The 27,608-nt window shown below is 39.7% G+C and overlaps 1 long non-coding RNA gene across 2 annotated transcripts in view; it reads right to left on the minus strand.

Annotated features, from left to right (window-relative positions):
* The window catches only part of LOC136991406 (uncharacterized), a 36,141-nt gene extending 16,177 nt beyond the window's left edge, over positions 1–19,964 (minus strand). For both annotated transcript variants that reach the window (XR_010883603.1, XR_010883602.1), the window contains exons 1-2: positions 18,256–19,964; positions 13,281–13,388 (exon numbers count right to left, since the gene is read on the minus strand). This is a non-coding gene — a long non-coding RNA (uncharacterized lncRNA). The remainder of the gene's footprint in view (positions 1–13,280; positions 13,389–18,255) is intronic.
* Positions 19,965–27,608: the final 7,644 nt, after the last annotated feature.

Raw genomic sequence — 27,608 nt, forward strand, 5'->3', positions numbered from 1 at the left:
GGATTAAAGTGCAACTTTCAAAGCCTAATGTTAGATGAAGTGATGCTCATCTGTAGAGTAATGGTGCCTACAGACCTACGGAGTCTCATGCACTTCACACAATTTACTCACATTTCTTGCTCCGTGCAGTTGGGCTGACGTCTCGCGCTTTCAGGGCTGCACTATACCCTCTCTCCTGCTCTGGGACCCCCATGCCAGACACAGCTAGGGAAGGCCCTGCCTCCTCATTGCAAGATGCCAGCTTCAAAATATAATGTGTTTCTCCCAGACAGAAATTATCTGAGAAATGTGATTAGCAATTGTACCTACAGGGCACATTTTGAACTCCAGTTACTGTGTGATTACCCAGAGAGTCCACTAAAACTCAAATAACCCATTTCGGTACATTTAACAATTATCATGCAAGGATGGGTAAGAAACAATTTGCTGTTTAAAATCAGCAAATGAAATCAAGACAACTTTCATCTTTATGAGTTTCATTTGATTTTCCTTTACTCCAGATGAACATCCCCCCTCAAACTAGAAGTCACAAGTGATTAATATATATTCTACTGAAAGCCACCAAGGGCAGTAAATTAAATCTACAGCGCTCTCTCTCTCTCAACCCCCCCACACAAATGGTCTGGAAGCCCATGCAATGCTTCCTATTGGTGTGAGACTGCCAGTCAGCCTAAAAGCTATTAGTACTGGTTAGAGAGTCACAGAATGATTTAGCAGAATTTTAAATGACTGCTGCAGCAGCTTGTTCCACACTAGAGACTGGAGCAGTTTGTGGAAATGCAGGTGGAAAAAGCTTATGAATTTAAAGTTATTTGACAGGTATCTCTATTTCTTTTTTTAAAGGCTCCTAATTCATGCATATACACATCATCTTTTCATAATTCACTTTTAAACTTCCTGTTTTAAAGACTGGTCAGACATAATATAAATGTTGCTAATAATAATATTAATGTTGCTAATTTAATTCCTTTCAGTTATCTATGCTTGTAGTTGCTGTGCAAATGAATGTTTTCAGAAGGATCATAGATCCACTAACATATCAAAGGGGAATTCTAGTAATTAGTGACAGCTGTAGATCATGTACATTGCAAGACCTGTGGTCTGGGTCTACCAAAAGCACATGCTACTGAAAGTCTACTATGGTGAGACAGAGACACCCTGAAAACCCCTAGGTCCTTCAACACCACCCTTCTATTATATGAAAGGAAAATATTTAACAGCATATATATTCTTCTGTTCATACAGCTGGTCTTTACAGTATCTTTCTCATCCCAGCTGACTGGGAAGAAAAAAAATCCCATCAGCATAGAAGCCAGAGCTGAATTTGGATTTTGGACCTTGAAGTTCAAATACCGTAAGAATCTGGGGATTGGCAGGTGAGGATGTGAGAAAAGGTATATGTTGTTATCTTTTAGATGTGACTGCACAGAACTTTAAACTGAATTGGCAGCTTGCAGTTTCCACCCAAAGTGGCAGATCAAACTAAAGACTATGGGAGAGTATGAGTTTGCCCAGTCCAACTAACCTCAGGCATTGTCTTGGCAACGACTTTATGCCACCAGGTTACTCAGGTTAAGAAGCAACCTTTTTTCTTTTGAATGAAGGCAGGCCCTGTCTGCATGGGAGAGGTCCTCTCATGTTTCTGCATGCACACAATCCAACATTAATGGCAACCTCAGGTATGATCCTTTCTCTGAAGTGTTAGCTAGCTAGCTAGGCTAGCTGGATCACATGCAGGTGCTAGCATTTTTGGCTCCCTAAGCTTCAGTATGGACCAATTTTGAATCTGTGAATGTACAGCAAGAGAAAAATCTCACATTCACATGGAAGACTTACATTTTTCCTGGAGGAATCCAGACAGAGAAAAGAGAATGGATAGGTGAAAAAAAGCTTACATGTTATACAAAGGCATTTTTCCCTTCTCATTTGGCATGGCAAAATGATTTATAAGAATGCTTTCCTATTTATCTTGGAGTTAGCTTGTTTGATTTTAGGTATAAATATAAAATAAAGGACAGGATTTGAAACCATAACCTCTATTTGTCAAGAATTGCAAAGGATCAGTCGCAGAGAAGGGGGAATGTTGATTCCTCAGACTCCATAAACCTCAGGCATTTAGTAATGGCAAGGTGGGTTTCGTGAGTGCTTCTCCATCTCAATTCTGCCAGCCAATGAGGTCTTATGCCACACAATAAAAGCCTTTAAAACGACGGGTAGTGAGGTTGTTACTCAGGTGGCAACAGGCTGTTTTAGATGTCTAGTCTAGTTATTCCATGCCACATTCAATTTTCTACCACACTAATTCCTATGAAAACATGCCACTGTTGAGGGATGCAGTCCCTCTCCTGGTCTTTCTGGTGCCAGCCCACCCTCAGACTGCCTTCTGATCCTCCTTCACATTGTGACACCCACTTCCACCTCATTTCTCTACTTCTGCTTGTCTTCAGGCTGGTCTCACCTGCCTGTGATCCAGTAGGCATGATCATAGACTGGCAGAAGTATGATCTAGCTGGATTTAGCTGAGAGAAGAATAAGAGGAACAGTTTTTCAAATTTCATTTTTTTCCACAACTTTATATAGAGCCCACAGAACCTGGATTTGCAGATAGTTTTTTCCCTTTTCAGTACAAAAAACAATGTGAGCTATAGTTTAAAGCAAGTGAGCTAGGAAAGCAATTTCCTCATGAAACCCAGCCTCAGAAGGATGCTATGATGTGTCAACACATCACTATGAAGTTCTTGGTAAAACTCATATTAAAGGCACTGTCATATAAAGGCTGGATCCATTGACCATTTTTGTCAACACAAAGACTTCAAATGGCTTTGGATTAGGCCCTAAAAAACACTCAGCGTGAGAACACATAATCCCCCAGCAAGTCCCCAATCTCTGACAGGCATGTTTTTTTGTTAGAGAGAGAGGCTGGAGAGTGCTACAGCAAGTAGTGACATTATCTAAAGCTTTCCTGTTTGATAGCATTTCTTTTCACAGAGCAGCAGGATTTCATCAGCTTCCTCTCGTGGGCTCACCCACAGAAAGCCGTAGGCCTGATCCTTAGTGGTCTCGTCATCCCTTGCAGAGACTAGAGAAGTCCGCCAAGTCCCAAAATCAAATATCCACTCTTTCCGTCACATGCACTGAAAGTCCTGATACCCCATGCTTGTCGGAGTAATTCAAATTCAATCAAATACCCCCCATAAACTTTACTGAGTGTTCTTCTTTCTCCCCTTTCAACTTTCAGCTTCCACCTGGCCTAGGACTGGTGCCCAAAGCCCCTGCCCAGAGTGAGGGCAGCTGGAGGAGATGTGCAGGCACCCCCGGACCAGCAGCAGAGCAAACCCTCCAGCCCATGGTGAGCAACGCACCAGCTGCCCCAGGACTTCTCACAGTTGAGAAATCTGTCACAGGACTGGCTTTGGCTTGGCTCTAACTTCACATTTTCCGTCTTGGCCAAGTCATTTCTTCGTTTTCCTTGTTATTCCCTCTTCCTTTTCTTGATACCATGCCATAGGGTTTTCTGTTTCAGAGCCAAAAGCAATTACACAGATTCTTCTGATCCCATGGTATGGGGAATGTAATAACCATCCCAGGAATCCATCTGACATTAGTCTTAAGGCTTCCTTGCTAAAGCACACAAATATGGCTTGAAGGAGGTGATGTGAATAAGACTCCACATTCTTTTAATTTCATGCAACAGAGAGAGTTTTCTTTTTTATTCCTTTGACTGCAGAGGTGTGCCAGCTTTAGGTGGGTATGACCTAACAGATAAAAAAGTGTGAAAAAGCCCACCAAATATATTTTCAAGATGTAAGTGTCAAATCTCCATAATTAAAGTCACTGGCAAATTTCCCACTGTTGGAAATAGTGAAAGATCAGGATTATGGCATCTTACAGAAGAGAATATATTCTCATTTATGTCTTTGCTGTGGCCTACTAATGGGTCTCTTTGTATTTAACATTTTCTGGGTTAACTTTCTGAAAGTTTAAATGAAGACAGCAAGTCAACATCCAGGATCCAGGCTTCAACAGCTGAAGAAAGAGTGGCTGAAGAAAGGTTAGGACATATGTATAATACAGAATACTTGGAGAAAAAGAGAAGTTGCAAGAATATAACATCCTCAAGTTAAAATAAGTCCTGATTTTATAATCAGTTATAGAGAGGCTAATCTCTTCTCTCTCTCCCTCTCTCTGTATATATATGTATACATATATACATATGCCAGACTACAAAAAACTGTAAGAAAGTTCTGACTACATTTCAACCAATGTACATATGCATATCACTTGAAGAGAGGTTGGATTCCATTTCTGCTGAGAAAATCAGTTAAGTCTGTGAAACATGCAGGTACCATTTTAGTGTGGTTGATAGCTTAAGCAGCCTTGAACCATACCCATATGGGTAATCTAAGCAGTTCTCTATGCATTCAAAGCTCAAGGGCCAGACACTTTTCTGTCATGCAACCATTTATTTTTGCTTTAATATTTGAGTCTCTCCAGCCAACCATTTCGTGTAGGTGGCAAAAATGAGCAGGCAGGTTAATTTTAGGCCTAGAGAACCATTAGCCAGTAGGTAGCCTCTGGCTGTCTGTCACAAATTTCCCTCAGTTAAAGCAGTCCTCAGGCTCCTCCAACCTAGCCTTGAGTTGGAGGCTAGGTCAGGCTTTCTCAACCAATTTAGGCTGATTTTCATTTTGATTTTCTGTCTGTCCAAACTGAGGCAGGCCTCAAAAAAACAGAGCTAGCATTGCTGAAGATAACATTTGTGAAATCACGTTTGTTTTATAACTCTGTGACAGTCATACTGGTGTGGGAGAGGAAATCCTACATATCCCCGAGCTGTGAAGCTGCAAGCAGGTTGTCACTTAAAACAAGAGGTCTGACAAGCGAGATCCTCTAAGACCGAGGCAGATGTTTATAAACCTGAATGAATGTCAGAAGTTCGGGCTGTGTACTCCTTGCTAAGACCCTAATACATTAACACTTCAGTTTCTGGACACAGTTCCTGAGCTAATAGAGTTTGTTTGCCTCATTTTGGGGGACAGTAGGGGGCTGGCTAATTAGGGTTTTTTTGCTGATTTTTTTTTCTCCAGGCATAAATTCATCTAGTTTTATGTCACTCTTCCCCATGAGCTTCATGTTTTTGTAGTTGACCAGAAACAAAAATGTGAGATTTTTACAGCACTGTTAGGGCTAAAATAGATCTGTGAAACTATTGTGTAAGAAAAGGCAAAACATCAAGATTTTACCTACTCACCGCTCCTGAAAGTTGAAGTCAATCATTCAAACTTATATCCATTCAGTTATTGACTATTATTATCAGATTCTGCCTTCAGCTTGTTAATATTGCATGCAGTCTTGCTGATTCCCTTGTTTTGACAGACACAGCCAGATACCAGCCAGCTCTCATCAAGCACATAAGGCAGGAGGGAGGAATGGATGAAATACAACAATCTTACACCCATGACTACAATTTTACACTGCTACTGAACCCCAGTGGGAAGCACAGGCCCTGCTTCACTGCTGCCTGGAGAACACAGGGTCGCTAGGTTAACATGGACACAAGCACTGTAGCCATCACAGGCTAGGTGAGGTGAGTCCCACGCTAAATTTCTAGAAGTTGATAGGAGAAGGAGCAACAAATGGATCTACCAGCTTCCACTTTCCCACTGTGCACTACATCACCCAGAACTGATGGAAACCATGTGATGTAGGATGCAGCTTCTCCCAAATTGGTGCTGGAGAAGCATTCATTACTCTAGGTCCACTGGCTCTTGCTCTGTCAGGAGCCTGGAGCACCTTTTGTACTCCTCAACAAGGCCAAATGGAAGACAGGGCATTTCAATAACCTCTGCTGGGGTTTTATTTTATAGAGTCCACAGACAACAAGAAGGGAAGTGAACTAGGCTGTTCCTACAGAGTATCACCCACCTGCCCTTTAATCTACCCCCTTCAATTTCTGACACAGCTGCCTCAGAGTGTTTCAGACTTGCACTCACTTCATCATTCATTCATTCCAGTGGCAGCCTATGCTTGCTACAAAGCAAATAGATTTTATTACACCTCTGGGAAAGTTTCACCAGATATGAAATCCATGAATTAATCAACCTGCCCAATTTCTATGTTTCTTTTTCAGTTCCCTGTCTCTTCTCTCAGAAACCTCCTTCTTAAAGTCTCCCTTACCTTCATGACTACAACCTACTGCAAATGTGAAGTTTATTTATTTATTTAACAAAGCAGTATCTACTACAAGAGTTTTAGCTATCAAATCATTTTTATGGACAATGTAGTAGAGCTGTCAACAAGAACAGATGTGTGGGAGGGTTGAAGAAAAGGCCATGCACCTAATGCAACAAATATTTGGGTCATTTCCCATGAGTAAAGCTTGAAATCTCCTTGACACTTTGCAGGCAGTGCCTGTTCACAACAAACTATGTGCATACAGAATAGAGGGAAGGGTTTTAGAGGGCTGATCGAAGAATCACATGATCACACTAACTGCTGTTTACTTTTTTCACATATGCACATACAAAGTGAGGCTTGGAAGGGTGTCTGAAAAACTGCTGCTGCTTCTGCTGCCAGTTTCATTAACTAAAACAAATCTCCCTTGGAAAAAAAAAAGAAAAGAAAGGAACAGAAATGTCATCTGCTGACATTGTCATTCCCTGCTGCCTGGTAAATAAACGTAACATCTATTTGTCACCATGGAAACATCTTCCATGGTCCAAAGCATGCAAAGGAGAGGAATTTGAGAAATCCAGAAGTCTGAGGAAATGAGCAAGTATCTAATATAGCATTTTATGCAGTGTTTCTCTTTTAAGTATTAGCACTTTTTGATTTTTTTTCTCTAAGGTACAAACATATTTATCTTAGAAAGGGCAGCACGTATCTTAGAGACAAAGTTTAAACATTTGCTTAATGTGCTGCCTTTACAATGCCTCGCACTTTCTCCCTCTCCCCTGCCAGGGAGGGATTTGTAAATAATTGCCTTATTTGTACATCTAAGAGGCACTTGTTTCTCCAGGGACATTGCATTTGTTCTCCTCATCTGATGCATCAATGTTAGAAAGACATTGCCACGAGCAACATAAACGATGTATTGATTTACATCAACAAAGCTGTTCTTCTGCCCACATTGTGTAAGCAGTTACCTGGAGACCTAACAAACACGTAGCCCCTTCCTGTGGGACTGCAGTGCCACCGCCAAGGACCTGTCCACCCTGCCTGCTCCAGGCTGGATGCCCCCTGAGATAGCTCTGTGCTGGCAGCTGCTAACCCTTATAGAGCATCCCTTTCATCCAGACTTTGTATAAAATATCTAGGATCTGGACACCTCCTTTTGCATTTCCCCTAAAGCAGCTGCAGCATGATCAAGGCAAAAACAGTCTATTCTCCTGGAGTCTTTTATCGTAACGGTTAAGCTAAACTGCAGATATTGGAAGAATAACCTGATACATGTGAAAAGACATTCCTGTTTCTAGTTATCCAAAGAGACACAAATTTGGGAAGAGATACTCTCTTGGTAATCCATACCTCTCCTTGGACAAAGGAAGCCAGAAGAGAAAATATTTGCTTTCATGAGTACCTCTAGACAGAGCAACTTGTTACTGGCTGTCAGCTACATTAGTCATGTGGCACAACCGGTCTTACGGGAAGTTGGCACCATACCAAGGATCATGAGCTTCACGAAATGTGGGTATAAGTCATGTTTTGCACATTTAATATGGATGTAATTGCAGTCCTCTGTAGAGAGAGCCCACTTCAGGGTAATGGTAGTCAATCAGCAGGCTGACTGCAAACAGTGTTTGCATTTCTACATAAAGGCCAGCTCCAGAAGACAATGGAAGGATGAGGTCTGAGATGTTGATAGAAAGCAGGAAACCAGCTTCATGAAAGTGGGGAGCAAAGAGCAATTTGAGACCTAGAAACAAGGATGTTATAGTTGGACCACTCCAAGAAAACATAGTCCATTGGATTTCAAACAGGGACAGAGAAGAGGTTAACATCTAGTGAAGGGGTGACATCAAATCTAGCTGCAAGGGCTAGGAAATATCATACGGAATGTAATAGAAAAGTTATACAGTAATTACATTTAGAATAATGTTTTATGTGTGATTTATTTCTCATTTCTGTTTCCAATCTTGAGTCTAAAAGTGTGATTTAATGCATAACCAAAGAGGTGTATTTATGACTAAATCCTAAAGAGGCATAACCCCAAATTAAGCTCTTCTGCCAGTACAAGCGGAAGAGAGAAAACGCAAAATATCTCCCTGTCAGGTTCTTTCACATAAATGAAATCCTTCTTTTAAATGCTTTCTCCCATTCTGCAAATCTCTTTCTTCTTCTTATGATAGTGGAGTTGTGCATGCTCCATCCAGAGAATACAATACCTTAACTGGGTTGCCTAAAAATATTCTGATGTAAAAATGAAGTGTGAAGGAATTCATTTGAATACCACTTCCACCAGTTTGCTGGGGCTGCAACAAGGCACACGCAGAGGCTTGCAGCACCCTTTCATCATGCTCAGGGGGCACCTCGCTGCCTGAGAGACAGCCCAAGCCTCACAGCTAGAACCAAATCCAGAGCAAAGCAGGCACAGATTTTAGGATGAGTTAATATGTGGAATTTGGTTTCATACTCAGCTTAGTATTTGTGTGTTTTTGCCTTTCTGCATTCCTTTCTTTTTGGTAGATTCTTTCTTTCCTCTCTCATCTCCATTACATCGTACATTATCCATCAAAGCATCTCTTTGTCTTCTTTTCACAGGCAGATAACATGCTTTTATTTCTGTCACACTGTTCCTCCTGTCTTCCTTTCGCTGTGTAATTTCTTCTTCTCATTTCAAGCAACCTTTGCCTTTTCACCCACCTTCTTCTTCTAGACTTAATTCTCTTCTCATACCAACTGTACAACTGTGTAACTATCCATCAGCTTCAGTTAAGTAGTCTTGATTTATTCACTGTGAGAAAATCATTTGTCTATACCAATTTCTCCAGTATCAAGCCTTGGCAATTGCTTTTTTCCTTATGCCTGTTGATTCAAATTGATAGTGCGTGCCCTAGTAATGCCTCTCCAACTGTTAACAATTACCTTTTCTCCCCCAAAACAAGGGTGGATAAAGGTTCCCTTTGGACAAATTTTTAATATATATTTCCTGACATCCTTCTTTTATTTAGGAAAAAGTGCACAATTCCCTATAAATAATGGGATTTCAGAGCTTTGGCCATGGAAGAAAAGACATGAAGGTGAGTAGTGTAATATATTTTAGTTTTACCTTTCACTCTGGAAAAAACTTTTGACATATTAAAAAATGCTCTTACCTCCTATAAATAAAACATGGTCCATTTTTTCCATATAATTTCTTGCTGATCTGTCCAGACCTGGGAAGTCTGGGGTGATATTGGTCAGATGTAGCTATGCTGGCTGAACCTCAACAAGAAGCTTGTGCAGCTTTCGCTTTCACTTTACTAGACTTCCCCAAGCACTTTTGGCCCCTTACTTTCAGGAACATTAAAATTCATTGAGTTTAACTATTTTTTTCATTAAAAAAGGAAAAATGGCACACTTTTTTAGCCTGTGATTAGGAAGCACTCATTTATTTATAAAGCCATTTGTTGCCTAAAACCATTTCTTTTACATAATTGCTTCTTCAGACTGTTTGCTTATGTCAATCAGAAAACGTATTTTGGGAGATTAGGTCATTTGTACTTGTGCAAATCTGAGCAATAATTCAAATAAAGCAAGGTCAGTTTAAATGAATACCATATCTAGCACATGGATAAACCTATTAAATTAAAATCACTGAACATAAGACTCTGCTGATCATGTACTTATAGTGGAACATGTCAAATGAAAACATCTTCTCTTTACTAATTTATGTCAATGCCACAAAGATGAGATGAAATTCCCTTTAAAGTTGCAAGGTGTTTAGTACATATTGGAAGGTCAAATAGGAACTGATTTCCAATTGGCAGTAAGTTAATGCTAGTTCTACCAGTCATTGTAAAAGCTAATACTTGAATGTTTAAAAAAAACAAAACCCAAAAAAACAAGAGTGGTAAACAATTCAGCTAGCCAGTCAGAGGAGGTGGGTTTATATCATTGTTATATTCTAAGAATACAGTAGTATGTAGTATTTGTTTTTTGAAACAGTTTGATAATTCTGTCCATAATATTGCATATCCAGTCATTCATGGACAAGAACGTTGTTTCAGATGTATGCCTCCAGCCTGCAAACCTTTACACAGGTGCTGAACTTCACACATGAGAGTAGTTCCACTTAATATGGAGCTGCAGTCTTCTTTTCTTATGCCCGTGCACTTTCATGAACCTTTTCTTTTATTCCTAATAGTCATAATTTGTTGATAATCATTACACTGTATGGATGAATGATTTTCAGGATGTTTGCAAAATGTTCGTGTAAACAGTTTAGATGCCTGAATCACATACTATTGTCTTTGTTTCTCTTATAATGACTGAAATGGGAACTTGTGAAATAAAAATACAGCCATCCTCTGTGTTTCAGGAAAATACAGAAGTACATGCTTCAGATAAAGTTGGTACTAAAAGGCTTTGCCAAATCAAGCCCCCAAGAATATTAGAGCAGAGCGGCACAGTGGTCATTTTGATAACCATTCTCCTCTGATAAAACTGGGATATTTCAGGATTTTTCAATATGCACAGAAATCTTCTTGCGTTGTTGAATTCACTGATCAACAAGAAGCCCCAAAATGAACAGATCTCTGGACCAGCTGGGTGAACAAATTTGTCCATCAGGTTTCTCACTATTTGAACACTTTTTAGGTGTGACATTTGACAGAGATTCATCAAGCTCGGAGTAGGCATTCCTGTGAGTTCATAAATCCTAGAGCAATTCCGTGAGACCTGAGCTCCTAAATCCCTTGGGTGATGGGAAGGCACAAACAAGGAGGAAAGACCACAGGTCAGATTGCAACTTCTGTTTATAAACTGCATGTAGACATATTTTACGTATGTATCCATGTGTATGTAGACATACATATGTATGTAGACATAAACTGCATCCAGCACATGGGTGGAGGGCCCCTATCTGCACCCGCAGCCAGAGGGCCCAAAAGTGTCTCTGTCCAGGTAGGAAACATGTTAGCTAAAAAGTGAATCGACCCATTTTACAGGGATCTGAAGGTGTTGGCCCTCTTTTCCACAATCTTGAGGCCCAGAAAACACTTGCTGATATTTTTTGCTGCAGGCTGGCCTTTGGCCAAATCTCAGTGTCCAGCAGCCTGTTCCCTGGATGGTCTGCTCATGCCCTGCCCATCTGACTGCCCTGGCATAACACTGGGTATGACATGCAGTGCAGCACCCTGTGATAAACCTTATATTCTGATGGGCTAAAAATTTAGTCCTCTTAATTCATTCACATATGTTATTTGCTCCTTGATGCTATGGATGTCTTTTGCAGAAACAGTCCCTCTTGACTCTTGAGATATGCCACCTAGTTTTTTGCCCCAGCCGAAGTAAAACCTTGTATTAGTCACGAGGTGGCAGCATTCTCAATGCTGAAAAGGAGATGCCTGGTCCACAGGGAGGCTATATGGTTTTTCTATACTCGGTTCATCAAGAAGGTATAAGTCATAATTTGTAAACAAAATTGAGTTTAAATACATTTTCTTGATGCATTCTGCTTCAAGTACCCCCTAAAATGTATCACTTAAAGCTAGCATTAAAAGAAAATACTATTAAGAGGGCATAAGGTAAACTCATTTAGTTGCTCAAATTGTATAACACAATGAATTAATATGGTAATGTATCTTCAGAGACCAGAAGTAGATAATAGAGGTGAGCAGAGGTTTTCTAGCTTGGCTTTGGAAAGGCAAAAGTAATTTATCATTATGTTGCAGTTCTGGAGGAGAGCATTTCTCATTTCTTCCGGCTCTCCTTCCGAAATTCTCTTAGTTTCATTTTTAAAACATCAGTTTTGGAGATTTTATTTTGTTTTTATTCCAGACAGAGCTCCTATTGAAACAGCCATGCATAACTTTTCCTGAAGTGGCAGCAAGCCCCAGATGCCTTTAATTTCAGCCTCGTGCTTACAGTCTTTAAGGGGTTGCAACAACCTAGGACATCTCTCATTATTCAGCTTACTTCTCCAACTGGTATAGGCAGAATATGAAAAGAGTGAAATAATCCACATTTACCCCTTGGTGGCTTCTGTGGTTGGGTTCAGGGTGAAGCTCCAGCTATGATCAGTGCACTATGAATAACCTCACTCCTTTTCTTTATGGCCACACGAATACATACTATGTCTTTATTACTTACATGCATTGTCCTATATGAGCCTATTTTTAATTAATAGAAAACAAAGCCCTTTTGACCTTACCCACAGGAAATACTGCCTCATTGATGCTAGCCATAAATTAAGCTAATACAGTCTGCATGTCCAACATATTTCTCTCAGGTAACATTCACTCAAATATTAAACAGGGAGAGAAAAGAAGGGAAATCCTATTACCAAAGCCTTGGTATCAAGATGGACTCTGTAATTGCTAAAAGGCATATGAGAGAGAGCAGTTTTGTTGTGCCATAACAATTTAAAGGAGAAAGCAGAGAAAAATATCTGATACAATCAAAACAGAGGGAAAATTTATCAATGAAAAATCTAATTGCTCAAAAGGGAATGTGGTCTGATCCTATAGTGAGACAAACATCTTCAAAGGAATTTTGTGGAGAAAAAAAACATTGCAATGGAGAATAAAAGCTGCTGTACAGATATATACTAATTAACCTTACTAATTGGTCTGTATAATTAGATAGTCTCTGCATTTTTTCATTGTTGTTGTTTTTTAACTCCAAGCAGGGCATTGCAGCAGCAATACAAAATATTTTACTTTGCCTTATGTATGCTCAGAGCTGGCAAACAGTAGATATCTCCTCACAAATGAGCTGTCACAAATTACTCCTTGTTTGGTGGTGACATCCTTGGTCTACATTATAACTACAGGAAGCCTAATCAATTATGCTCTAGAAATGAAATAAGAGCTCTATGGTGCCAGGGGCATAGCTCATAAAATTAATTACAAGGCAAGTTTACATATTGAAGTATCAGTTTATGGAGAGGCTAATAACTTTTGATGAGACTTTGACAGGATATTACTCACAAAGATTATGAAAACACAAAAATCATTTGCAACTGGCTACTCAGACAGTGGCTTGCTTCTTCCAGCTGTGCATCCCATCCGTGACCCACAGTTTGAACCTTTCCTTTGTCCAGTGCAGACAAAGATGCGCAGCAATACCCTGGTACCTACCCATGTAGAGAGCACAGAGCTGTTGCCAGTAGCCTGTCACTTCCCTCAGGTAACTTCTCATCTGTTTGTCTCTCCCTCCTGCAACTCTGTGCTACTTCCTGAGAAAACCTGCAAAATATGGCAGTGAGGGAAAAACAGACCTAAATAGTTTTTTAAGGCCAGGCAATCCCCACACTGAAAAAAACAGGATGTTATTAGTGGCTGCAGTGAGGAGAAGGCTGCAGGGTGAGCCTTTAGATCCTGGTTCGATCCCAGACAATCCACCCAGGAGCAAGACATCACAAATGCCCCCAATTCAGGGCACTTCCAAGTGCTGATAATGGGAAATAGAATTACTCAGGCATTTTTGTTTGCTCAACTGTGGTGCATAAAAATGTAAAAGGTGAATAGTGACAGATGGCAGATCTTTGGGGGAAACAAGTAATTTTAATGGTAGAAGCAAACAAAGCAAATTGTGGCATGGATTAATGAGAAATCTTCCATGCAAAGATTCAAAACTTGTTGCTAGACAGCCCACCAAATGGGTGGGAAGGCAGATAAATACTGGTGCAACCATTACACAACTGGATAAACAGAGGCACTGAGAGGACAAGCATTTGCTAGTACCACAGCCTGAGTCACTAATGCAGGAATGCCACTACCAGTAGTAGATGCCAGCCACTGCTTCACTGGTTCTCTGATCCGGCTACAAACTGTTTAGTCAATTGCCTTTAATAAAGCTTCAAGACACTGAGACCCATGTAGAATGTCAAATGATAAATAGCCTGCCTCAAAGATGCTATTCATAATCAAATTTTAAATATAATTCAGCTTAATGGAGTCATTGCTCTTCTGTGTACCATTTACAAGCCTGGATACTGTTCTCTGTGAGCTATAAAGGTATGTTGTTTTGAAAGACAAACTATCAGCTATTCTGCACAAGAGCTCGGGAGTGATCTGCACAAAACCACCCTGATTAGCTTCATCAAGGAAAAAGTTACTAGAGAAATGAGACTTGTGAAACCAGTGGATGTGCATATGTGTGTGCATGTGTGTGCATATGTGTCTGTTTCCCTTAATAACTTTTGAATGCATTGGCCAGTTTCAACCAAACATGCTCCACACATAGCAATCTCAAAGACACTGTGTTTTAACAAGTATTGAGTATTAGGAAAATAGGTTGCTGAGCAGGCAAGAGGGAGATCCTGTCTATGATCTGTTTCAAAAAAAGCTATAGGATGAGCCAAGGACATCAAGGACCTAGAAAGTTTTACAGCACCTTAAAGCAAATCATTCAATTCCCAAGAACAAAGTACAGGCGTGTTCTTTAAATTATCACTATAATGTTCTTTGTTACTTAGACTGGGCAACAGATTTTCATTTAAATGAAGGTCTCCTCAGAAGTGCAAAGGGGCCTTTGGGGAGGTGCAGGGGAGGAAAAATGTAATTTTTCAGGCTCCAAGTGTTCTTTTGTGTTTTATAAACAGCTGAGTGACAGCTCGGTGATTAATAAGTTACATAAATAATTATAAGTGACATGTAGCTGAATCTAGTCCACATTCCAGACATGGTACATTAAATAAAGAGAATTCTGCTCTTCCCCCAAGAAGTAAATTTATCTGGCAACAGCAGATAAATCAGAAATGATACTGTTAAAGCACACCCAGTTCTTTGGAGAGACAGCTCATCAAAAACAGAAGTTTCTACTGAACACATATTCTTTAGCAAATCGATTCATTTACTTCAGTACTATCTCACACAGATTCAGTACAGACTCTTACTTTCTTCCTTTATTCATCCTCTCTGTTTGAGCTTCATTATTTACCCAGAAGTGCCCCTGTGAAGAAGAGTTTTGAGCCAAAACCCTACTACAGGCTCGTGCATGGGAAGGGAACTGCTAGTTTGCAGCACCAACAACAGAGCTCGCCAGGGAGGCTCATCAACTGTGTTTAGTTGGTCGTGTTTTACAGCAGCATCAAAAACTTCAGGTTGAATTGGCCCCCTCTCTTGGGTTAGACACTGAAAAAGACAAAATTAAAGGTAGTGCATGCCTATGTTTTGTGTTGTGAAGGCATGTTTATAATATATAGGAACTGAGTAGCATCTCTTCAAGTAGCTCCTGAGATTTTTAGAGGACCTCTTTGTCTTCTATGGCAAAAGGCAAGAGGATGTAACAGAAGAGTAGACTGGCTTAGTACAATGAAGTAGGGTTTGCAAACACATTTGTTTGGACCCCAGCCATGCCCCAAGTCTTCCTCGTTTTGCGGAGGGTAACAATGTGATCTCCAGTAAGAGCTGCCTATGGTGCAAGTGATCCCAATAGTCAGAAAACATTAAGAATTTTGAAATGTTTCTGAGGTGATTAAAAAGTCCTAATTAACACTCAGCACCTCCTTCCCCCACATTTTTTTTTATACGTGTTAAAGTTTATATATATATATCACTGTGATTTTTCTGTCATACCTCTCCTCAGTGTGAGTGCTTCATGCCTTCTTTCCTCTCTCAGGGAGAGGGGGTCACACAGTGAGCTACTTTGGTGTACATTAATTTCTATCATTTTTATATTATAACACTAGTAAGTGGCTTTCCTTATTTTGATGTTCTAATGAATGGGTGGATATAATAAAAAAAGAAGAATTCTGGTAACAAATGCTGGTCTTTTCATGAATTTCAATAAAACACTGATCATCTGGTATATCATCTTAGCAGACAGTAGCCACATTTCCAACAAATGTGATTACTTCAATAATGAGAGTGTGTTTTAAATGGCTCAGATTGTGAAATGAGGCATCATTTCCTAGATTCATAGATTTTGGGGCCAGAAGAGGCCTTGATGATCATCTGCTCTAAGCTTTCTTGTAAAACTGCCACAGAATTTTGCCCAGTTGTTTCTGCAGCAAATACACTGCTTTTGGTGCAGCTAAGTACAGCTTTTTCCCAAGTGGATTTTATTGTTGTTCCTGTTTTTTTTTAGTGACAGTAGTTAAACTTTCTATATTTATACTAAATTGCATCTTCATTCCTTTTCTTGCACTTAGAATAATTTACTATTTTTAAAGTAGGTGGTTGACAGCAAGAGGAAGACTAAGATTTGGTTCCTGAAACCCTACTTATACACTTATTTAAATTAAATCTCACTCAGAGCATCCCCAGAGCAGGAGTCTTGCACTGTTTTTTCCAGTTATCACTACCAGCAGGAGTGACAGGGATGGCTGGTAGCATCACTAGCAGGGGCCGCTGCCAGCTTTTTGCTGGGCCATGTACACCTTCAAAATGGGCTGCCTTCTGGGATTAACAAATCCATCAAATTTGAGAAAAATTGTTCTAGAGAACCGGAGCCTCATCAGCTTTTCTGAGGATCAGATCACATATTCAGGGACTCTGTTAAGTGTTTCCCATGTAGGAAAGTTTTGGCCTCAGATCTCCTGCCTGTCACCCGAAGAAGAAACGGACCTATCCGAATGTCTTATCTATGTCTTGCCTGTGCCTTCCCTGGATAAGAGGAGAAACACTTATTCAGTCCTTGCTCTCTGATCTGTGGCCATGGGCAGAGAAAACCTGCCAGCTCCAATGAGAGCTTCTACGCGAATTTTATCCTCCTGAGTATCTTTCTTTTCTAACCTTGATCTTATTTTTTCCCCAGTGCATAGAAAGGCCTCTGGTAGAAACGTCATCTTTAATTTGCTCTTTATATTTCTGTAGTACATGCTAGTGACCCCTATTTTATTTTGCAAACTTTGCCCTGACACAGCATCAGCTTAATTCCTTCATTTAGATCCTAGCTGAACAAAATTCACCTTGTTTTCATCTCCTGTTCTAATTCATTCAAAGCTCCTCCAAGAACTTCCAAGATTTATTCTGTCATTTTAATCTGTTCTAGGGGAATAGATTACAGAAACAGATGCACACTTTATTTTTAGGATTTCTGATTTGTAAGCTGCACTAAAAGTGGAAAAAATGCAATCTTCAGTAATAACTGAAATGTTCATGGAAATTCTGGTCCTTCTCAGTGACTACATGAGAAATGCAATCAAACAAGGCAAGAACCCAAAATATACTGGGGAGATATTAATGAGAAGAGAACATTTGCCTGTTTATTACGGGGTAGAAGTGCTATGCAGAACAACCCTCTCTCTTCTAAGACTTCAGTTCCAGTCCCTTCCAAAAACAGAATCCTCCAGCAATTGATGGAGATGGATATAACCAGATTAAGTGTCCTCTAGCTTATTATATGCTGGTTTTGTTGCTGATTGAAGAATAAACCCAGGTACAAATTGCAAACATTTCTTTTGGTTTTACCATACTGTACATCACAGTATTGTTCTATTAAAGGTAGTTTTCAGGACAGCAGCTCAGATAACAACACTGTAGATCTTGTGCAATGTGTTATAACCACTTCAGCTGCATATTGCAATTTTAAAAGGTCTTAACTTTAGGGACAATGGATGGGTCTCACTAAAATGAAAGCCATAGAAATAAATCATCCATCAGTAATGAAAAAAAGAGAATGATATAATTTCTATTTGTCAAGATATAATGATGTCACCATCCATTTATCCTCTGCACTTAAATGTTGAAGCTATTCAACAAATCTCTCCTGAGCCACATACATCTGTTGCTTTAATGGCGGCTATAGCAAAGCTTTCTGATTAGTTCACACATCATTCATCAATTAGAACAGAAGGTAAAGTTATTTCTCCCTACTTGCAGTGCTTCATTAAAAAAAACCTTTAATGTAATGCACGATCGCAGAATCAAGAAATAAATAAGATGAGAGCCTGTGCCTTAGGAGGTCACTATTTGAAAAATTCCACCTTTTTCTAGAGCAGAGGGAAATGAGAAGAGATAGGCAAAGGGAGACTTAACATCTGGCATGAATACATGCTTCTCTCTGGTTTAATGCAGTGGCTATTAGTACAACTATATACATATGCTACATTACATGAAGTTTTACCAAAAAGACTACTGAAAATAATAAGAATGCAGTGTTACTTACATGAAAAGGTTGCATAGACTTTTGTCCATACTGATGGTATAATTCTCAAAACCCTTGCAAAGCAGAGTGGAGTGCATTTTACCACTAGGGCAGATGAGTGATTCATCCAGAGTTTCATATGAATCTTTCAGCTGGGCAATTTTTTTGTTATATAGTGCATATGCTGAAAGATGCAGTTCCAGCTCCTCCAAATTTATTAGTGAACAGCTTTCTTGGTTGACAGGTAGGATATTCAGCGGAAGGTAAAAGATACAGATTCTGTTTTTGTTATTGATTCTGTAACTGTTTTTCAACAATTTGTCCAAAGTAGAGTGGCATCAACTGGAGCCAGGTGTAACACCTCGCTTCAAGGATAGTAATGCATGGCTGCCGGATGGGAACATGTCCAGTCTCCCAGCTGTTTCTCAGGTGAATACCTGACTATGCCCTGAACTGTTGCACAGCTCTAGCAAAGGGTCCCCAGGCACTGAAGGGGTCACAGCTGGGAGCATTGTGCACTGATGACGTATAAAGCCATTTTCATACATGTTACAAGTTCTGGTCTCAGCTAAGCCAGCTTTGCAGAAAACCATCCTCATTGCCTTAGTGACTTCTTTCTCACAGCTGTCCAGTTTGTAAGTCAAAGCATGGTTTTTCCTCTCTCACAGTGCTGCAAGTAATACTAGTGTAAATCCTGAGCTCAGTTCTTCCTCACTATAACTTCATTAGCAATAATTATTTCAGCTGAGGGGAGAGAAATCAAGCTGGAGCCTGATCCCACCATCCATTTAGTCAAAACTTCTGTTGAAGATGCAGGATTGGGCTCCAAGCCAGAGAGACTGCCAGGGCACAATCTGCCAAGAAACAACCTCCTTTTCAGTAATAGCAGTCACCAGCCTCAGTACATGGCAGTCATCTGCAGCCAGGAAATACTTTCAGGCTCTTGCCAGTGTCCTCGTGAATGTCATCCTTACTACAGCCCCTTGCATTGGCTTTGCAAAGCTACAGTGGCCAGTGTGAAATGCACAAAACCTGTGCAGCTGGTAACCTGGGGGTGGATTTTCCATTGACTCCAGTGGACTTATACTAAATTGGTGGGAGATTGAAGTTAGAAGCACGACCTCTATCATTGATTGCAATGCAGAAAGAAATGCAGTTTCCAGACTGAATTTGCTTTGAGAAACAGTCAGTGGAATCAAACGAGCAGAGAATTTGGCCATATCTTCTCTGTCAAGTCTTTCTTAGCTAGAAAGTGCAGTTCCATGATCAGAGTATCAGGCCAATACAGTAGTCGGGACTCAAAACACTGTTGCTGACTCGGTTACAGTTCAGTTCTGCCACCTTTAGGACAGGTATCCAGGGAAACAATCTATACAGGTTGTCATTTATTTTCCTTGTGTGACCACACAGGCCTGGTAGGTAGCAGGTATAGTAGGAGAAAAGATGACCCTATTCACTCTCCGTCACAACGCTATCCCATGGGAAAGATCTCTCTTCCCACAGAAGGACCACAGATGGACTCCTGCCTCCTCCGATGGGCTGCAGGAAGGATGAGACAAACAGGGAGGATGTTTCTCTCACTATTTCCTGCCTACAGTGGAGAAGAGACAAACAGAAGTGTACGTTCACAAATAGGCTGAGTAGAGTCAAGCAAAACCATCATCCAGCCACCTCCCTGAGATCTGTGGTTTCAAGCAGTTGAAAATGTCAGTCTGTGACTGAAGGAGTTTGACATGTAAAGCAAAAAGTGGTAAAACTTCATCTCCATTTCCTCTGTGTAAAAAATTTCTCAAGAGCATTCATGGCCACAAGTGATAACAGGACTTCTGTCTTCTGAAACAGGCAATGAAATAAAGCATGCTCAGAGCCATCTCACATTCATAGGGCATCTTCCTGGTTTTCTAATTAATCCCACATTAGGATTAGGATGGACGTTCTCCGGTTGTGGGTGTCTACTTCCATCCATAATTTCTATTCTCCTGAAGGCTACCTAGGAAAAACATTGTTTCTTATTGATCAAGTAGAATTTTCATTATGCTCATGGTTTATGTATAGAATACATATCACAATAGAATAAATATCACAAATGTGATATTCTAATACTGATTGCACTTGGTTTGCTCCCATTTGTTATCTATTGATTTAACGGGCTCTGGTATAACCCTGCCTGCAGTTAGTAAAAACCCTGATGTCTCAGTGGAATGATACAGGTTAAACAGTACATTGTATTTGTGCCTGTGTGCACATTTGTGCAATCTGCGAATTTCAAGAGCTATGAGCACAAGCCTGCTGGTACAAAATGCATTTTAAGAGCTGACATTAAAGTTAATATGAAGGTTCAGAGGTGCAAAATAATTTAAATGCACAGAAGAGGTAGCAATAACATTTCTAAACTGAGGCAGTGAATTATGTATATAAGAAATATTAAAAATGCAAAGCTGACTGTATTTGCATTTGGAATGCCCCCTAGCTGTTACCAAGGAGGAGGAAATTGCTTTATGCTGAATTCAAGGGCATACTACTTAGTGCTGTATTTAAGTCAAGGAGGAATATCACTCATTTTTATTCTACCACTTAACTTGGGCTTATGTAATCTGTCTGGTAGCCAAGTCAGTTGTCTTATATTATTTTCTATCACAGAAAGAAAATATATAATTCAATCATTAAACCTTTATTTTCACCAGCTTTGAGATCCCTCAGAACCATATTGCTGCATGTAAATCATGGGTTGTCATCAATCCATGAGAATGAAAATATCAGTATTGGGCAGTGCTTTTCCAAATCACTTTTGGGTAATCACGGGACAAAATTAAACTTAGTCACCCTTTAGGGAACATGCAGATGTTGTGGAATGACTGAATGACACCTGGTTTACTTGTAAAGAGTAAAGGTAAGGTATTATTTCAGGGCACCAGGATCTAAACACAAGTGCATTTGGTTCATCTAAATGGATTTAAATCCCTTCTGAGATGAAAATGGGCTTTCTCTATCAAATTCTAACACCACAGTACAGTAAGATACATGCATAAAGGATTTTCGAGAGCTGGGGAGGTCTGCAATTACTCCACCTCCCACCTGCACTCATTAGTGGGCCCACGGAAGCATCCTCGAGCGTGGACATGCTCTGCAGCTCCCCGGGCTGGTCTAGAGGCCAATGCCTTTTCCAAACCATGGGCACGGCACAGCTGAGCCTCAGGTTGCTAGAAGCTGAACTGCCACAGCCACCTCTCCTGAGATGATGGTCTGCTACATCCAGGTGTAAATGAAATTTGCCTTTCTTGGCTGCCAGTCCAACAGCAGGGGGCTGGCCACAAGTAGCTCCTGTGGATGACCAGGCAAAGCTCTCAAGCCACGGGTAGCAAACAGACTGACCTAGAGCAATGCAGCTGAGCCAAGGGTCAAAGCCCTTGTACTGCAGTCAAGAACAGGGATTTTTCTGTAGTCTTAATGGCAAGGGAAATTAAACCAGAAAGAATTTGACAATAAAGCATGTTCTTACCTGTCTCTGATTATATTATTTACTTACCACTCCAAAGTTTTCCATTCTGACCAGCAAAAATCAATTAAATTTTAACTATATTTTTAGTTAAAGTCAGCTTCACTTCCAAGATCTGTGTCATACTTGTGGCAGGAAAACATTGCAAAACCACATAGCTTCTTCCTATGACTTTAAAAAGAGAATAAGAGGACCAAAGTGGAGTTTACACATTCCCTCTAGCATGGAATCTCACTTTTAGGAGTCCGCATGCTGACTCAGAGAGAACTATTTCTTTATTAAATCTACTAACCAGGCCTGGATTTAAAATGACTGATCAAATTAATCCCAGTTAACTGTGGTAAACAAAAGAAAATAGTAGCAAGCATGGACACACATAAAGGCAAGATATTTTTAAGTAGACAAGCAGTTTGCTAATGTATCTATTTATTCCCATTTATATTATAGAAGGTATATAAGGTATAGAAGTATTATTTTGCATTGTCAGCATCCTGGTGTTGAATAAAAAATAAAAATAAAAAGCATTCAAAGTGCATTAGCTATCCAAGGCACCTCCACATCCCAAAAATTGCACAATATGGAATGAACAGAAATGAAAAAAGAAAAGAAGCTTTCCTCCTCAGCTCTCCCAAAACAGCCTCTGAAAGAAGAATATGAAGAGGTTGTATTCAATCTCTATGTTAAGTCACAATGTTGCTTCTGATTTTGATGCTAAGTAAGGAATTAGGTCTGAAGGTGGTACTGAGAGAAAAATCTTGTAAACTGCTCTCAGGGTACTTTAGCTCACAATAGCAAAAAGTTATCAAAGCTGAACTCAGTTTACCACATGAGAATTATCTAAAGTGTAATTCTGGAGTTCTCATGAGATCAGCTATTTTACTGAAATGACCAGTTCTCACCTGATATCTCAAAGGAACAATTTTTCTTGTATGGTTTTGGTCACTCTTTGTACAAGGGAGTAAAAGATGGTAGGAGAATTACGGCTAAAACCAGGGAGAAAAACCTTGCAGATGAAATTCAGATGTGGGAATATGAACCTTCCATTTGAAGAGACATTGATATGAGCCCCTGGATGTAACTCACCTCTATATTCTTGTGTCCGAGGGAGGAAGAGAAAGCAAAAAGCAAAAAAAAAAAAGGAGACTGAGGGAGAAAATAGAGCTGGAAAGTTCAATATCTCCTTAATGAATATTAGAAACACAGGAGCAGGAGACCGACAAGTCAGAAGTCATGTGTTGTATCATCAGTGTCAACGAGAAACAAGGAAGTAAATGAGACTTGCAAGAATAGACTAAAGCTGTTGGAACTGGGACAGTTAGGGAGGAAGGGTTGAACACTGGGCTGGAAAATAGCAGTGTGTCTGCAGAAGGAAATGAAGAATAGATTAGCAGATCGTCAGCAGCTGCTGTAACAGAAGACAGAAAAAGGTGTTAAGGGCAGAAAAATGGTGAAGTGGGTTGCATTCGTACAGTGTGGTGCGGGACAAAAGGAGCAGCTATTCTACAAAAGCGGTGTTACAGGAGAAAGGTCAGACCCTGCTCTCTGGAGAGTATTGCTACTTTGAAGAATTGAAGGAAATACCTGTGAAGAAACTTAGAAGAAGAATACCATTAATGCTTCAGCCTGACATATTTTGTTTAAATATTAAAGGGCAAACTTATGCTGACTGTTAAATCAATATCAAATCAAGATTGGAATCTGTTTTACGATCCTGGACAGTGAACTCCTTACTGCTGGAGTCATAAACGATGTCACATTTCAGCAGTCCTGTGGCTGCCAACACACAGGTCAGAAATGCCCATTTTAATTAAAAATTTTAATTTGAAAGACAAAGTAGCACTTACTGATAGTAAGAAGTCCTCCTCCCTGCTCCTCACATGCTTTTGGAGAGCTGTGCAGGGCAGAAGACAGTTGACCTCCTGCTCAGCACAATCCGTCCCCCCAGCAAGGCCCTACCCAAAGACAAACCTGCAATTTCCAGTGTCCAAACAAGGTTGATGTGAGACCTGAGAAGAGCATAGATCTTGGGCTGACCCTTGGTGAAGAACTGATGCCTCCTACTTGTGAACAGCACAACCCAAAAGTAGCCTGTGCATTTCAAACACAACTTGGCTAGGATGGGGAAGTCCATTCCCTTACCTTTCTCACCAGTACCACTGAGCAAGGTAGCATGTGCTAATCAGCAGTGTTCGATCTGGCTTTGTTACCATTTTTGCTTGGCATGAGCTGGCCCCAGGTTCTCCTAAAGATAGGTGGACTTGGCATCCTCAGCCTTTGAATGAGATCCCAGAGGATGAATTTCATCAAGTGTTTCATAACCTATAATGATTGAAATCAACAGAGACCTTTACTACTTTCTTATCTGTGTTGCAACACTTGGTGAATACACATCAATGGTGAGAAAGGGTGCACAGGGGGGCATTTTTTATACTGTTCAAAATGAAGCATTATTACACACATGTCAAAACTTCCACAGGTTTTAAGGATTAAACATGGGCCACAGGTGTTTTCTCAGGGATGAAAAGTTTTGCTAGCATGAGGGCTGTTGAAGCAATGTCTCCAATAAATCCAAAGACTGTCTTGGAGGCCTATGAACAGGAATGTCAGGAACTGATTCTCTCTTGCCTTACTCCAAATTCCTGCTTTAGATCCATGATGACACATAAACATCAGGATCTCATCATCACAAGTTCCATTCCCAGGTCTGAATTACCTGCGCGGCCCGTGACTGATGGCTGAGTACAGCGGAAATCAAATCACACTGTTCAGGAAAAATCTTCCAGCACAGTGACAATTACAGACTCTTATGCTAAATCATTCACCTAGGAGAAATAGTAAACTTTGAGGAGATTTCACCAGACAGAAACAGTGCCAAGTCAGAAATTTTGCATTACTCTAGACTAGAAGGTCCCTCAAAATAGCTGAATGCAGTTATTTTGCCATTGTAAAACACGTCTGCATTTATCCACCAAAGCAGTATGAATAAGGGTGATATTTTTAGCTCTTTTTCTTCTTTAAGCAGACAAAAAGTAACCTTTCTGCAAAACTGATGCCTGCTTATAAATTTTAGGGCTAGCTGTCTCTATTGCTTTTAAATTTGCCCCAGATCTGTCAAAATTGCTTTCACAAAGGCAGGCTGACATGACGATAATCTAAAAAAGACAATACTAATTGGAGCAGGACCTATGTAACAGCTATGCCATTTTACAAGGGTAAAGTAATGTTTTCTAGTTCATATGTTATGATAATTCCCCTTGAGAAATTACATTGTTTCTGCAAGATCAGATTTTTGCCTATGTGGTGTAGATCTTACAGTAAAGAACTGGAAATATTCTGGGAGTTTCCACAAAAAGCTTTTGTGGAAGAGATTATGGTTTAAAATATTACACATGCTCCACTGAGAGCTTTCAATACCTACAGCAAAACACGTCTGGTGTGTAATCAGCATTTCATTTTACCTCTGCTTTTCAGTTCAGAGAAACTGATAAAAGCAAAATAAATTCAGTTAGGAAACACTTTTTATACATCCCACAATTTAATGAGTAGAGTTTATTATCTCAAATTTAATAAAAAATCCACTTTTTATTTCAGAGAGGTTAAAAAATTTTTTGTGGGTAGACTTCTTCCACCTTTACCTAAAATAATTTGGGTTGGACACTGTCTGACTAAGGACATTGAACAAAATAAACTGACAATCTAATCCACTGTGATTCCCCTTATCACACTATGTTGCCGATTCACTGTCAAGAATATTACTTTTAATTGCTTTATTTGAAAATGGCAATAACAGCCTATTAACCTGGAAATTAACTTTGGACAACTGTTCCTATGAGATAATATATGGATTCGATTTTGTTGAAATCTCTGTCTTTATGCGAGTAGCTTTTAACTAATTTTGTTGGCTATGAATGGGTCCCCCTACTTCATTTAAATGAAGATAGAAGTAAAAGGATTGGAAAGTTTCATGATGAGATCCAGGTCTTTGCCTTTTGTCTTTAAGAAAAGCCCATTCCTCACAATGTAAAGGTTACTCTGTAAATTATGATGTAACTTTGTTGAGCTAAGTATTTTTTATTTGCAGCATTAGCCCTCTAATTATGTCTGGAGCCAAGGTCCATGAACAAGCAACACCCTAACTGCTTCAACCTGGTACTTGCAGATCTTCCATGTTTTAGAAGGTATTTGGGCACATTCAATAGCAGCAGCCACAGGGTATGTACTGATACTGCAGTAGCAATACCTTCAGCTTCAGCACTGACCTGGTGCTCACTGCACCCTGACTCCTTTGCACCGACAGAAGTTGCTTCTTACTGTGAAAGACAGCACAAAAACCTCAACGTTGCTTCTGTCTGCAGGGCCCCTCAGTTCTGAATTCCTTTTTTATTTTTTTCTTGGTTTCCATTTAGTCAGGCTTTTCTCATTCCCAGTGGCAGGCCAACTTTGACAACTCACAAGCATCATCATATTTTTCCTCCAGGTTCTCTCCTACACATGGCCCAAACAGGTCATGCAGGACATACCACCACAAGGTGATTACAGCAGTAGTGCACAAGGAGGGCAGTGTGGTCACATTCCAGCTCTCGTGCTCTCCACATGAGAGTAATAATCCCTGTGACAATTATGCCATTTAATGCTATAGGGAAGGAAATAATGTTCTATGATCTCCATTCAACAAAATTCTTAAGTACCTGTGTAAGATGTATGCCCTGCTGCCTCTGGAGTCAAAAAGATTAGTCATGTACTTGCAGTTAAACACATGCACGAGTATTTAATATGTTTTAATGGTACTGTATATTCATTTGTCTATTAAATGACTGTAGTCCTGGAAGTCCACACTAGAAATAGAATGAACATCATACATCAGATGCCTTCAGTGCACCAAACCCTGTTCTATGGCAGCAGGGGGATACATAATCAGAGGTTCTGTATCGTGCAATGATAGGTAGATATATATTTTATAGAATGATATGAAATATTCCTATTTAATTGTTTCTCTGAAAGAGTACTTTGTCTAATGACCATTTCTGTATTTTAAGTAACTTGCATACATGTAGACAACATTATGTTCAAGGCTGAAATAGTGTTCATTTACTACAGGCTGTACATGACGTATAAGAATTTGAAATCAGAGAGTATGCAGCACTTGCAAAAGGAGATAAATGATGAATAAGAGATATGCATGTTCATTTAAAAGATGTAAACAAAAATATTCTGTCCCTTATCCCTTTCATAAATCCCAGTCCTGACTCTCAGCTTAGTGAACAGAATAAAAATAGCAGCACCAGAAATTTTAAATTAATTTCCTTAACATAAATCAAGTTTTACTACATGGTTAGATCCATCATTACAATTTCCAATGTAAATAACAAAGCAGAACAAGACTGAGGAACTATGAAGAAAGAGGCTATAAGAAAATACAGATACATTTGAAATGTTCTTTCCCTGTTGTCTCCCTCCTTCTGATGATTGCTGTTGTGCAACAGACCACAGATGTGATTGTGCCAACTTACACCAACAGAGAACTATCAAGATGGACTTTCACTGTGTATTTTCATTTTCAGCCTCTGGATCTTCTATATTAAAAAATTTTATAACAATAAGCTATTATTCTGATTTTATTCTGAGACTTACTCAGCAAACAGTAAAAATCCTGGTTATCTTCAAGCTAAATGAATCCCATTTTAGATAAATGGTCTTTGGCTGTTATTGTAATTCGTTCTTAATCGCTGAGCAGAAAAGCAATCAAAACATTCGCTTCTGTTAGAACTATTCTAGCCAGCAACAGCTTTAAGAGCTATAGTTCTCCATGTTACATGAAGTAGAAGGCAATTCTAATTCAGAGCAAGTTTGTTGTTTCAACAAAGAACTTGTTTAAACA

The sequence above is a fragment of the Apteryx mantelli genome, chromosome 2 (genome assembly GCF_036417845.1).
Source record: "Apteryx mantelli isolate bAptMan1 chromosome 2, bAptMan1.hap1, whole genome shotgun sequence".
In the NCBI taxonomy this organism is placed as follows: Eukaryota; Metazoa; Chordata; class Aves; order Apterygiformes; family Apterygidae; genus Apteryx; species Apteryx mantelli.